We start from the raw sequence: 10,831 nt of genomic DNA on the forward strand, positions 1-10,831 counted from the left end.
AGATGATGAAATGGGTAACCACTTGATGACGAAGTGGTGTACCGAGGCAAGTGTGTGTGTTGTTTTCGAAAACAGATTAGATTTAAGATTTGATGACTGCCCCAACCTTACATGCACAACCACTCTACCCTTATATGGTGTCGGTGTACTAAAGTAGGGGTACCTTAGTATCCCGAACTTGTGCACGGGCAGTCGCAGCGTCCCGCGGCAAGGCTTGCCGGGCGTCCGCCAAGATCCTCCGCCATTCTTATTTGTGCCATTCAAGAACAAAGTGTTTAACTGAAAAGACAAGGCCCCGGCAAGAGGTGCTTGTCGGGAAGGACAAGGCCCCGGCAAGAGGAGCTTGCCGGGAAGGCCAACCACGGCATTTCAAGAGGCTTGCCGCGATGCGCCACACGTCCCGGCAAGACCCAGCGAGCGACAAGCTTGCGGGTACAGCAAGACAACGAACGCGGCAAGGCGCTTGCCACGGCGAAGCCACCACTCTGCGCCCATGCTCCAGCGCATCCGACGACGTGTCGCCCCAAGATCGTTCCTGGCGCACGTGTCGGGCGGCTGTGCAGCCAAGCGGTGCGAGGTGGCAAGTGGAGATGACGAGAAGGCCATCGTGGCGATCGGTGGCGCCCCTAACGGTCGTTTCCTGCACTGTTTGGGCGACCAGACGGGCATTAAATGCCTTTGTCCCCTGCCGTCAGAGTTAGGTAGGGGGCACTGTAGATAGCGGTTGTACCAACCCCTCTTTTTACTTTTTACCCCTCTCTGCGTTGCCACTTGTTGGTGACCCCTTTAGCCTATAAAAAGGAGGCCCATGCGCACGTAGAGGGGGTTCGACTCATTCGAAACTACAACACACCCACGCTCTCAAGCCAGAACAGAATATAAACACAAAGCAGCAGTAGGAGTTTTATCTCTCCGGAGAGCTCCGAAGCTGGGTAAAAATCCCTCGCGTGCATCACCTCGATCTGCTCTTCGTGCGCCCTCCGCTCCCTGCCGGACCGAGAAGGGGCCCTGCCCCATAGGTGCTCGTTTCCCACGACATCTTTGGCGCGCCAGGTAGGGGGCGTCGAGGTTGTGCGAACCTGATCCGGTCTTCGCGCGCGCTACATCAACATCTTCATCGACATGCCACCGAAGAGGAAGGCTTCGGAGGTGGCCGCTCCGTCCACGTCGATCCCGCCGCCGCCGGAGCAAACGGGCGGTGGGGTAGACACCGGCGGAGGAACGGGCGCCGATGGGGGGACTCACATCGTCACCAGATCCAAGGACAAGGCCCCGCAAACTTCGGCGTCCGTACATGCGCCGCGCCCCTCTCAGGAGGCGCGGGATCGACAACGTCATGGTGCTCCTGGCACCGTGCTTGCGTTGGGACAAGGCCAAGCCGGTGGGTCGCGGGACGCTCAAGGCCAACATGCACGTCAACACGTTGGCGCGAGCGCAACACGGTCGCCTGGACGAGATATTGCTCCTTCTAACACTGTTAGAAGTTTGAGCATATCCCGCTCCTCGCGTCGTTCGGCCCCACCGCCGAAAACCCCGGAAGAAGCCATGGCTCGAGCCCAACTGCTACTAGATTACCCTCCAGCGCCGGACAAGATCGACGACTGGAGGATCACCATCCAGAGCCTCATCGACTTCGCCAATGGCGACAAGCCCCAGCAACCAAGCACGTCAAAGCCGCGGCAAGATGCCCAGGCGCAAGCCGATGGCGACAAGACTGGTGGGGGTGCCACCACCGTGCACTCCCCACCCCGAAGGCCAAGATCGCCGACTCACTGGGCCAACCTTGACACCGACTCCACCGCGTCGTCGGACCCGCGATCTCGCCGCGATCAACGTCAAGTTCTCCAAGAATGACGACAAGAAGACGCTCGTACTCGAGCGTCGAAGAGAAGCGCGACGTCAGTCTGACCAGCGCGCTGGGCCCACTGTTGATATGCATGCGCCAGGGGAACCGGCGACTTGCCGTACGCGGTAGGTTGCCCTGAGTTCACTCGTGAGCTGCGGCAGGTCCAGTGGCCCAGTACCAAGAACTTCAAGCCAGACGTACCCGAGAAGTACGATGGCAGGATACATCCGTCAGAGTTCCTCAACGTCTACACCATCGCGGTGCAGGCTACCGGGGGGCGCGACGAGAAGATCCTCGCCAACTACTTCCCACTGGTGCTCAAGCCCAACGTCAGATCTTGGCTCATGCACTTGCCGGACAACTCCATCTCTTCGTGGGCGGACCTGTGCCATCAGTTTGTCGGCGCCTTCACAGGCGGCCACAAACCCCATGGCCAGGAAAGCGATCTTCATGTGCTCGCCCAGAAAGAAGGAGAACCCCTGCGCAAGTACATACAGAGATTCAGCCAGGTGCAGCGCAACATCCCAGACGTCCACCCTGCCGCGGTTATCAGCGCGTTCCATCAGAACGTGCGTAACCGCAGGATGAGGGAGGAGATGGCGATGTGCAAAATCAGAGATGTCAGCGAGCTATATGCTCTGGCCGACAAGTGTGCACGTGCTGAAGAGGGGAGGAAACTCCCCGGAGAAAACGCAGGAGCAGAAGGATCTGACAGTGAGGACGCCCCTCCGGCGAAGAAGAACCAGAGGCGAAACAACAGAAAGAGGAAAGCTAAGGATGTGCTAGTTGTCGAGCAGTCCGGCAACGGAGGTGGTGCCGAGAAGGCCAAAGCTGGTGACTCCAGCGAGGCTGTGGTGGCCGCCGACAAGCAGGACGGCACCGGCAAGCAGTACTGCAAGATCCACCGCACCAAGGGCCATGATCTCCAGGCTTGCAAGAAGGTTGAGCAGCTTGTTGAGCTGCAGAAAGCTGAATACGAGCGCCGCAACAAGGAGAAGGCCCAGGAAGGTGGGGGAGGATCCGGCAAGAAGCGTCCCGCCCGGGGAGGGCGCCGCAGCAAGGCCAAGCAGCGGCAAGGAGACAGGCCTCCCCGCGGCCGCGACAAGGATGAAGACGAAGATGAGGATGATGAGATAGATGAGGATGAGACCGACGAGCAGGAGTTTCAGAAGGCAACAGAGGTTTTGTGCGTTGACGGCGGTGCCTCTCTGCACACCTCGCACCGCCAACTCAAACAGTGGGTGCGGGAAGTAAATGCAGCAGAACCGTCCGTTGAGTCACGCAAGCCCCTGAAGTGGTCCAGCACACCCATCATCTTTGATGTTGAGGATCACCCTGACCGCATAACCGTGGTCGGGTGCTTGCCGATGTTGGTTTCGCCAACCATCCGCAACCTCAAGGTCACAAAGATGCTGGTTGACGGCGGGGCCGGCTTGAATCTGATCTCTTCCGCGGTGCTCAAGAAGCTCCAGATCCCCGACAGCGAGCCCGAAGAGACTGGTACTTTCCAAGGAATTAACCCGGGAAGGAGCAAGCCGAAGGGGAAGATCACACTGCCAGTGACATTTGGCAGCAAGCTGAACTTTAGAACAGAGAAGGTCACCTTTGACGTTGCCGATTTCCCATTGCCCTACAATGGGATACTTGGCCGTCCAGCGCTCGCCAAGTTCATGGCAGCTTCTCATTATGCTTATAACGTGCTCAAGATTCCCGGTCCGATAAGTGTCATTTCTGTCCCCGGCGACAAGAAAGATGCCCTTATCTGTACCGACAAGATCTACCGGGAAGCAGCAGCCGCAGCAGAACGCAAACCACTTGCCACTGAAGCTCCCGGGGGGAAGAAGAAGACCAAGTCCGGCAAGAGTAGCTCTGATGCCCACTCCGGCAAGCGCACCTCTTCGGAGTGCTGCGCTACCGTCGAGGACGCACCATCGAGCTCCACCGGCAAGTGCAAGAAGGCGAAGACAGCTTCGCTAGAGACCAAGAAAGTGGCCGCCAAGGAGGACGGCACTGGTGGTACCTTCACCATCAGTGCCACGCTTGACCCTAAATAGGAAAGTGCGCTCGTTGCTTTCCTGCGGGCGAATGTCGATGTGTTTGCATGGCAACCGTCTGATATCCCCGGTGTTCCCAGGAAAGTGATTGAGCACCACCTTGCCGTTTGTCCTCACGCGCGGCCCGTCAAGCAGAGAGTTAGGAAGCAAGCGGTGGAACGCCAAGAGTTCATTGCGGAAGAGATCAAGAAGTTGGAAGCAGCAGGCCTTGTCCGAGGAGTACTCCATCCAACGTGGTTAGCCAATCCAGTAGTCGTGCGCAAGGCGAACGGGAAGTGGAGGCTTTGTATTGACTTCACTGATGTTAATAAAGCTTGTCCCAAAGATCCATTTCCCTTGCCGCGCATTGACCAGATTGTCGACTCCACGGCAGGATGTGATCTGCTTTCATTTCTTGATGCATACTCAGGATATCATCAGATCTTCATGGCAGAAGAGGATGAAGAGAAAACCGCATTCATTACCCCATGTGGCACGTACTGCTTTGTACGGATGCCTTTCGGACTAAAGAATGCTGGTTCAACATTTGCGAGAGTAGTCAGTCATGCTTTTGAGCCACAGTTGCACAGAAATGTAGAAGCTTACATGGATGACATAGTGGTCAAGAGCAAGGACAGAGAAACGTTGATCCAAGATTTGGACGAAACCTTCACAAATCTGCGCAAGATCAATCTCAAGTTGAACCCCGAGAAGTGCGTGTTTGGAGTTCCTTCCGGCAAGCTTCTCGGGTTCTTTGTATCCCAGAGGGGGATTGAAGCCAATCCCGACAAGATCAAGGCCATTGAGCAGATCGAAGCACCGAAGCGCGTCAAGGATGTACGAAGGCTTGCCGGCTGTGTTGCTGCTCTCAGTAGGTTCATCTCAAAGTCTACTGAGCGCGCCCTACCATTTTTCAAAATTTTGAAAAAGGCAAGTCCAATGAAATGGACTCCGGAAGCGGAGGCTGCGCTACAGGATTTGAAGAGATACCTGTCCTCCACTCCAATACTTGTCGCACCTAAGCCACAAGAGAAGTTGCTGCTATATCTAGCGGCAACCAATCAAGTGGTTAGTGCTGCGCTAGTAGCGGAGAGGGAGACGGATGATGAGCCAGCAACTGCGGCAAGCAAGTCCAGCGATAAGCAGGGGGCTTCCCCGACAAGCTCTGGTCCTGACAAGGATGGGTCTGTGCAGCCGCAAGAGGAGAAACAAAAGAAGATGGTGCAGCGCCCAGTTTATTTTGTCAGTTCCCTTCTGCAGGGGGCTAGGTTGAGGTACTCTGGGGTGCAGAAGTTGCTCTTCGGCCTTCTAATGGCCTCGAGGAAGCTGCGCCATTACTTTCAAGCACATGAGATCACAGTTGTCACTCGCTTTCCGTTGAAGAGGATATTGCAGAATCCAGAAGCAACAGACAGGATTGTCGAGTGGGCACTGGAATTGTCAAGCTTTGGCCTCAAGTTTGAGAGTACCTCAACTATCCAGAGCCGAGCATTGGCAGAATTCATAGCAGAATGGACGCCGACACCTGATGAAGAAACTCCAGAGACGAGCATCCCCGTCAAGGAGGCAAGCAAAGAATGGATCATGTACTTTGATGGTGCCTTCTCGCTGCAAGGCGCCGGTGCGGGTGTGTTGCTTGTCGCACCCACCGGAGAGCACCTCAAGTATGTGGTCCAGATGCACTTTCCCAAGGAGCAAGCAACAAACAATACTGCAGAGTATGAAGGCTTGCTTGCCGGACTCAGGATCGCTGCAGACCTTGGGATCAAGAAGCTCATTGTTAGGGGTGACTCACAGCGTGTCGTCCGTCAAGTGAACAAAGATTATCAGAGTCCGTTGATGGAAGCTTACATTGATGAAGTGAGAAAGTTAGAAGAGCATTTTGACGGCCTGCAGATGGAACATGTTCCGAGAGCTCAGAACGATATTGCAGATGGCCTGTCAAAATGCGCCGCACTCAAGTTGCCTGTGGAACCAGGGATTTTTGTGCTCAAGCTGACTCAACCATCTGTGACACCATCAACTGGACAGAGCAAAAAGAGGAAGTTAGTTACCGGCGACTACTTTCCGGCAGAGCTCCCCGAAGCCGCCGCCGAGAAGGTCCCCAAGATCAACACAAAGAGTGCTGAGGAGCAGTCTGCTCCGACAAGCCCTAGGGTTTGTTTCGTTGAAGCAGACGCTCCCGACAAGTTGTGTCCCGACACGCTTGCCGGGGAGCATCACGCTCCGGCTGAATCACAGATTCTTGCCGTGGAAGCAGATATTCCCGCAGCAGCATTTGCGCCTTTAGTCCTTGTCGTTGAGCCACAAGCTCCGGCATGGGCACAGCAGATCGTCCATTTCCTTCAAACAGGAGAACTTCCCGAAGAGCAAGAAGAAGCGGAGAGAGTAGCCCGGCAATCAAGTATGTACCAGTTTGTTGATGACATACTGTACAGAAGAAGATTCAACGGAGTGAAATTGAGGTGCATTTCCCGGGAAGAAGGACAGGAGCTGTTGGCGGAGATACATGGAGGCATATGTGGTCACCACATTGGCGCAAGAGCACTTGCCGGCAAAGTCTTCCGGCAAGGTTTCTTTTGGCCGACAGCCCTCCAGGATGCAACTGCACAAGTAACCAAGTGTGAAGCGTGCCAGTTCCACTCCAAACAGATACATCAACCAGCTCAAGCTCTCCAAACAATCCCTTTATCCTGGCCATTTTCGGTCTGGGGGCTCGACATCCTCGGCCCCTTTCCCCGAGCCGTCGGGGGCTTCGAGTACTTGTACGTGGCAATCGACAAGTTCACGAAGTGGCCAGAGGTGGAAGCAGTGAGGAAGGTGACAGCACAGTCAGCAGTCAAGTTCTTCAGGTCAATTGTTTGCCGTTTCGGAGTCCCTAACAGGATCATCACCGGCAATGGCACACAATTCACGAGCCGCACCTTCATGCAGTACGTCCAACATCTTGGCGCCAAGATCTGCTTCGCTTCTGTTGCTCAGCCGAGAAGCAACGGTCAAGCGAAGAGGGCAAATGCTGAAGTGCTGCGCGGGCTCAAGACCAGGACTTTTGACAGGCTGCACAAGTGCGGAAGAAACTGGATCGAGGAGCTGCCAGTGGTTCTTTGGTCGATCAGGACGACGCCAAATCGAGCCACTGGCCAGACACCTTTTGCTCTCGTCTACGGAGCAGAGGCAGTTCTCCCCAAGGAACTCGTATACGGATCGCCTCGAGTGCTCGCTTATGATGAGCTTGAGCAAGAGCAGCTGCGGCAAGATGACGTGCTGCTCCCCGAGGAGGATCGTCTTCAGGCTGCTGTACGAGCTGCTCGCTACCAGCAAGCTTTGCGCCGCTACCACAGTCGCAAAGTTAATGCCAGAAGCTTCGAGGAAGGCGACCTTGTTCTTCGGCGCGTTCAATCCGCCAAGAATTCCAACAAGTTGACGCCGAAGTGGGAAGGCCCTTATCGGGTGAAACGAGTCACTAGGCCTGGCGCTGTCCGCCTTGAGACCGAAGATGGCTTTCCGGTGAGCAACTCCTGGAACATAGAATATCTCCGCAAGTTTTACCCATAAGGCGCGGTTGCCGGAACCAGTTCCGGCAACCACCTTTTGTACAAGCCTTGCCGCTGTTGCATGTAACCCTTTGTACAAAGCCGGGCGCAGATCCCGCGCATAAATAAAGATCATATGCTCTGCAAATGTTGTCAAATTTCATGCTTTCTTTCTTTTTGCATGCATTATCTGACACTTTGTGCAGCACTTGCCCCCGGTAAGCAATAGCGAGCCTCACGGCTCCATACCTTTATTTTCTCTTCTTTCCTTTTCTCAAAAAGAAGGTTCCTTCGCCCACAAGTTCACCAGGGGGGGGGGGGGAAGAGAGGATAATGGTGTGGACCAGGCGTCGTTTAAAGAAGTATAGCCTTGCCGGGAAACAGACGATAGAAAAAGCTAAGTTGCCAAAGTTTGAGCACAATCAGTTTTAAATTTTTAAAGTTATCTTCCTTGAACGACCGTGCTTTGTATGGAAAACCTGTGCGCGGAGGAACCAACTCGTGGCTAGCTGTGCCCTTACTTTGTTTCGAGTCTGCTCAACAACGTAAGTGTGCTGCGACTAGTTCCGACAAGGTTTCTTGCCGGAAGCAACACCGCCAGCAGGCTGCTGATGTTCCGCACTGAGTGCTCGCGGCAAGGGTGCCTGCGCCGGCAAGTTCCCCAAAAGCGTAGGGTATAAACATACAAGGGATGGAATCAAGTAAAGGAAATAACATAGCAAATACTACCCAGAATAAAGTTATATTACAATAAATAACTTGCCGCGCTCTAATGGATTGTTCCTGTGACATGTCTAGCAGCGGCAAGAAAAAGGAGGAAAAGGGCGGCCTAGTCTACACGATCGCCGTCGATCCTTCTGACTTCATTCACCTTGTCCACAATGGGTGCGACAAGGGCTTTGAGCTCTGCAAGATCAGCACCCGCCGGCAGCTTCTTGAGAATGTTGGTGAGGTTGAGGTTCGGGTTGCGGAAGAGCACCTTCACCAACACTTTCTCCAAGACTCTGGCACAGATGGCGCGTGACTCGTCAGCCAGCTGCTTTGGGATCCTTTCCCGGAGTTGCTGGAGAACCGTCACCACGTCCTTGAAGAACAGAGTAAGCTTGGCGCTGGGCTGGAGGTTCTCGTCAGTGGAGTACCCGAAGCCCGCCAAGTCCAGTTGCGCCAGCTCCTCGTCGATGGTTGCAGCGATGTTGACGAGGCCCTCCGTCCAGAGCTGCACCGTAGCCCTGAAGGTGTTTTGAGTATCAGTGGCCCTCATCAGCAGCTCCTCGTTGCCCTTGATCTCTTTCTTCAGGTCGTCTTCCCGCCTCTTGGCACCATCCAGTGTCTCCGTCAGTGTGGCCAACTTCAGCTCCAGATCAGCACTTGAGTCCTTGGCGGCGTTCAGTTCCTTGGTCTTGTCGGCGAGTTGAACTTGCAGATCACCATGAGCAAGGGCATCCTTCTCGCGTTCGCGCTGGAGTGCGGCAAGCTCCTCATTCTTCCCTTTCATGTCAGCCTCCAGCTGCGTCACCTTCATTTCCAATTCCTTCTTGGCGGCCTCAACAGCCGCGGCAGCATCCTTCGCTTCCTTGAGCGCCCCGCCAAGTGATTTCTCCCGTGCGGCAAGCTCCTCCTCGTAGCTGTCCAGGTTAACCTTTTTCTGCGTCAGTTCACCTTCCCGCCTGGACAGCTCCTCGGCGGCGAGCCTCTGCTGCTCCTCGGCTTCAGCCTTTTCAAGGATGAACGCCTTCTTCGCCTCGACAAGCTGCGCCCTCTCCTCCGCAATAGATCGGAGGGCCTCTTGGTTGCGGCTCTGGAGCTCCTCCGCATGCTTCTCTATATCAACTCCCGCCTGCGCGACAAGCGCTTCCCGGGACTCCAGTTTCGCTTGCCGGGCGCGGTAGAGCCACCAACTTCCAGAGCAACTGCTCCTCCTCGGACTCGCCGCTGCTGCTGCTTGGCGCGTCAACCACTGCCAGCCCAGCAGAGGCGAGTACTTCCCCGTCAACTCCTCTCCTTCGACCGGCGCCCTGGAGCTCGACGCCCAGGGAAGCTTGATGTAGACACCCTCGCCGGCCTTCAAGTAGGCGCCGGGCTGGGGCTCCTCGGAGGCCGGCGCTGCATCAGCGGCGGAGGGATCGGTGGTCGGTGTAGTGCCTTGCGCTCCTGCGCCCTCCGGGTCGTCAGTACGATCGCCGGACCCCTCGCCAGCTCCTGCGCCAGCAGCCTTGGCGGCCTCTTCGCCGGCGGGTTCATCAGTGCTGGCCTCTTCTTCGGCGGCGGCGACATCTTCAGTGTTGCCGCGTGCGTCCTCTTCGCCGGTGGCCTCAGTTTCCATCGGATCTGTGGCAGGGGGATCTGAGGACAGGGAGAGGAAGAAAAAGTCAAGCAAATACCAAAAAAAAAGAAGATCAGAAGAATCCAAGGGAAATTCCCGACAAGGAGGGTTACCTGTGCTGGGCTCCGAGACCATGGGCTCCACCACCGAAGGCTCACTGGTTCCGTCCCTTGCCGGGGATCTCTCCCTTGCCGGAGAGCGCTCCCTTGTCGGAGAACCGCCCCTTGGCGGCGTAGTCGAAGCAGATTGCACCTCCGGAGCGGCTTCTGGTTGCTCCTGGTAGGCCTGTTCTGCTCCTACACAAGTAAATCAACAATCAAGATGTCAGCAAAAGAAAAAGCACCCATGCGCGCCCCACAACAGGAAGTGAATCAAATACTTACGCTGGGGGCTGCTTTGAGGAGAGGGTATCGGGTCCGTCAAGGTGGTCTCGGACGTGTCTTCTGCCATCACAGCAGGATCATCCTCGATGACAACCACGGGGACCTTGGCCCTCTTCGCCGCTCTCTCGGCCAGAGTCCTGAAATGGAACAAGGATTCAGAGGGAAGCATATCAGATGCAAGACAAGAAACAACAAAGATTGAAGAAATACAAGTACAGCAAGGAGAAAGTCTTACTCCTCCTCCTCTTCTTCCTCCTCGTCGGAGCTCAGCGTAGAGAGGTCGAAGTCTGGTATCCTTTCTGCGCGATGAGGCGGAGGAGTAGGCTCCCTTGGACGCTTGCCAGGGGCTGCGGCAGGATCAGGCGTGGCGGCCCGAGAAGACCCCGCCTCAGTTGCCGGCATGGCCTGAGATGCTCCCGCGGCAACGGTACTTGCCGCGGTGGAGCGTGTCCCACGGCGCTGCGGCTGTTGGCCCGCCTGCCGCCCTGCTATATCTCCAGTTCGACGGAGGCGCCTCCTTGGTTGAACTTGGGGCTGCGCTGGGGGCTCCGCCCACGGCAAGCTGCTCGAAGACGGCTGGCCGCTCGCACCCTCGGCGGGCTCGCCCGCTTCGGCTTCGGGCTCCCCCTCGCCAACGATCCCTCCGGCAAGGTCCTCTCGGTCGGCAAGGCTTGCCGCCTCGGCCGCCTCTGCCTCCTCCAACGTGAAGCCAA

Source organism: Triticum dicoccoides, chromosome 1B (assembly GCF_002162155.2).
Source record: "Triticum dicoccoides isolate Atlit2015 ecotype Zavitan chromosome 1B, WEW_v2.0, whole genome shotgun sequence".
Classification (NCBI taxonomy): domain Eukaryota; kingdom Viridiplantae; phylum Streptophyta; class Magnoliopsida; order Poales; family Poaceae; genus Triticum; species Triticum dicoccoides.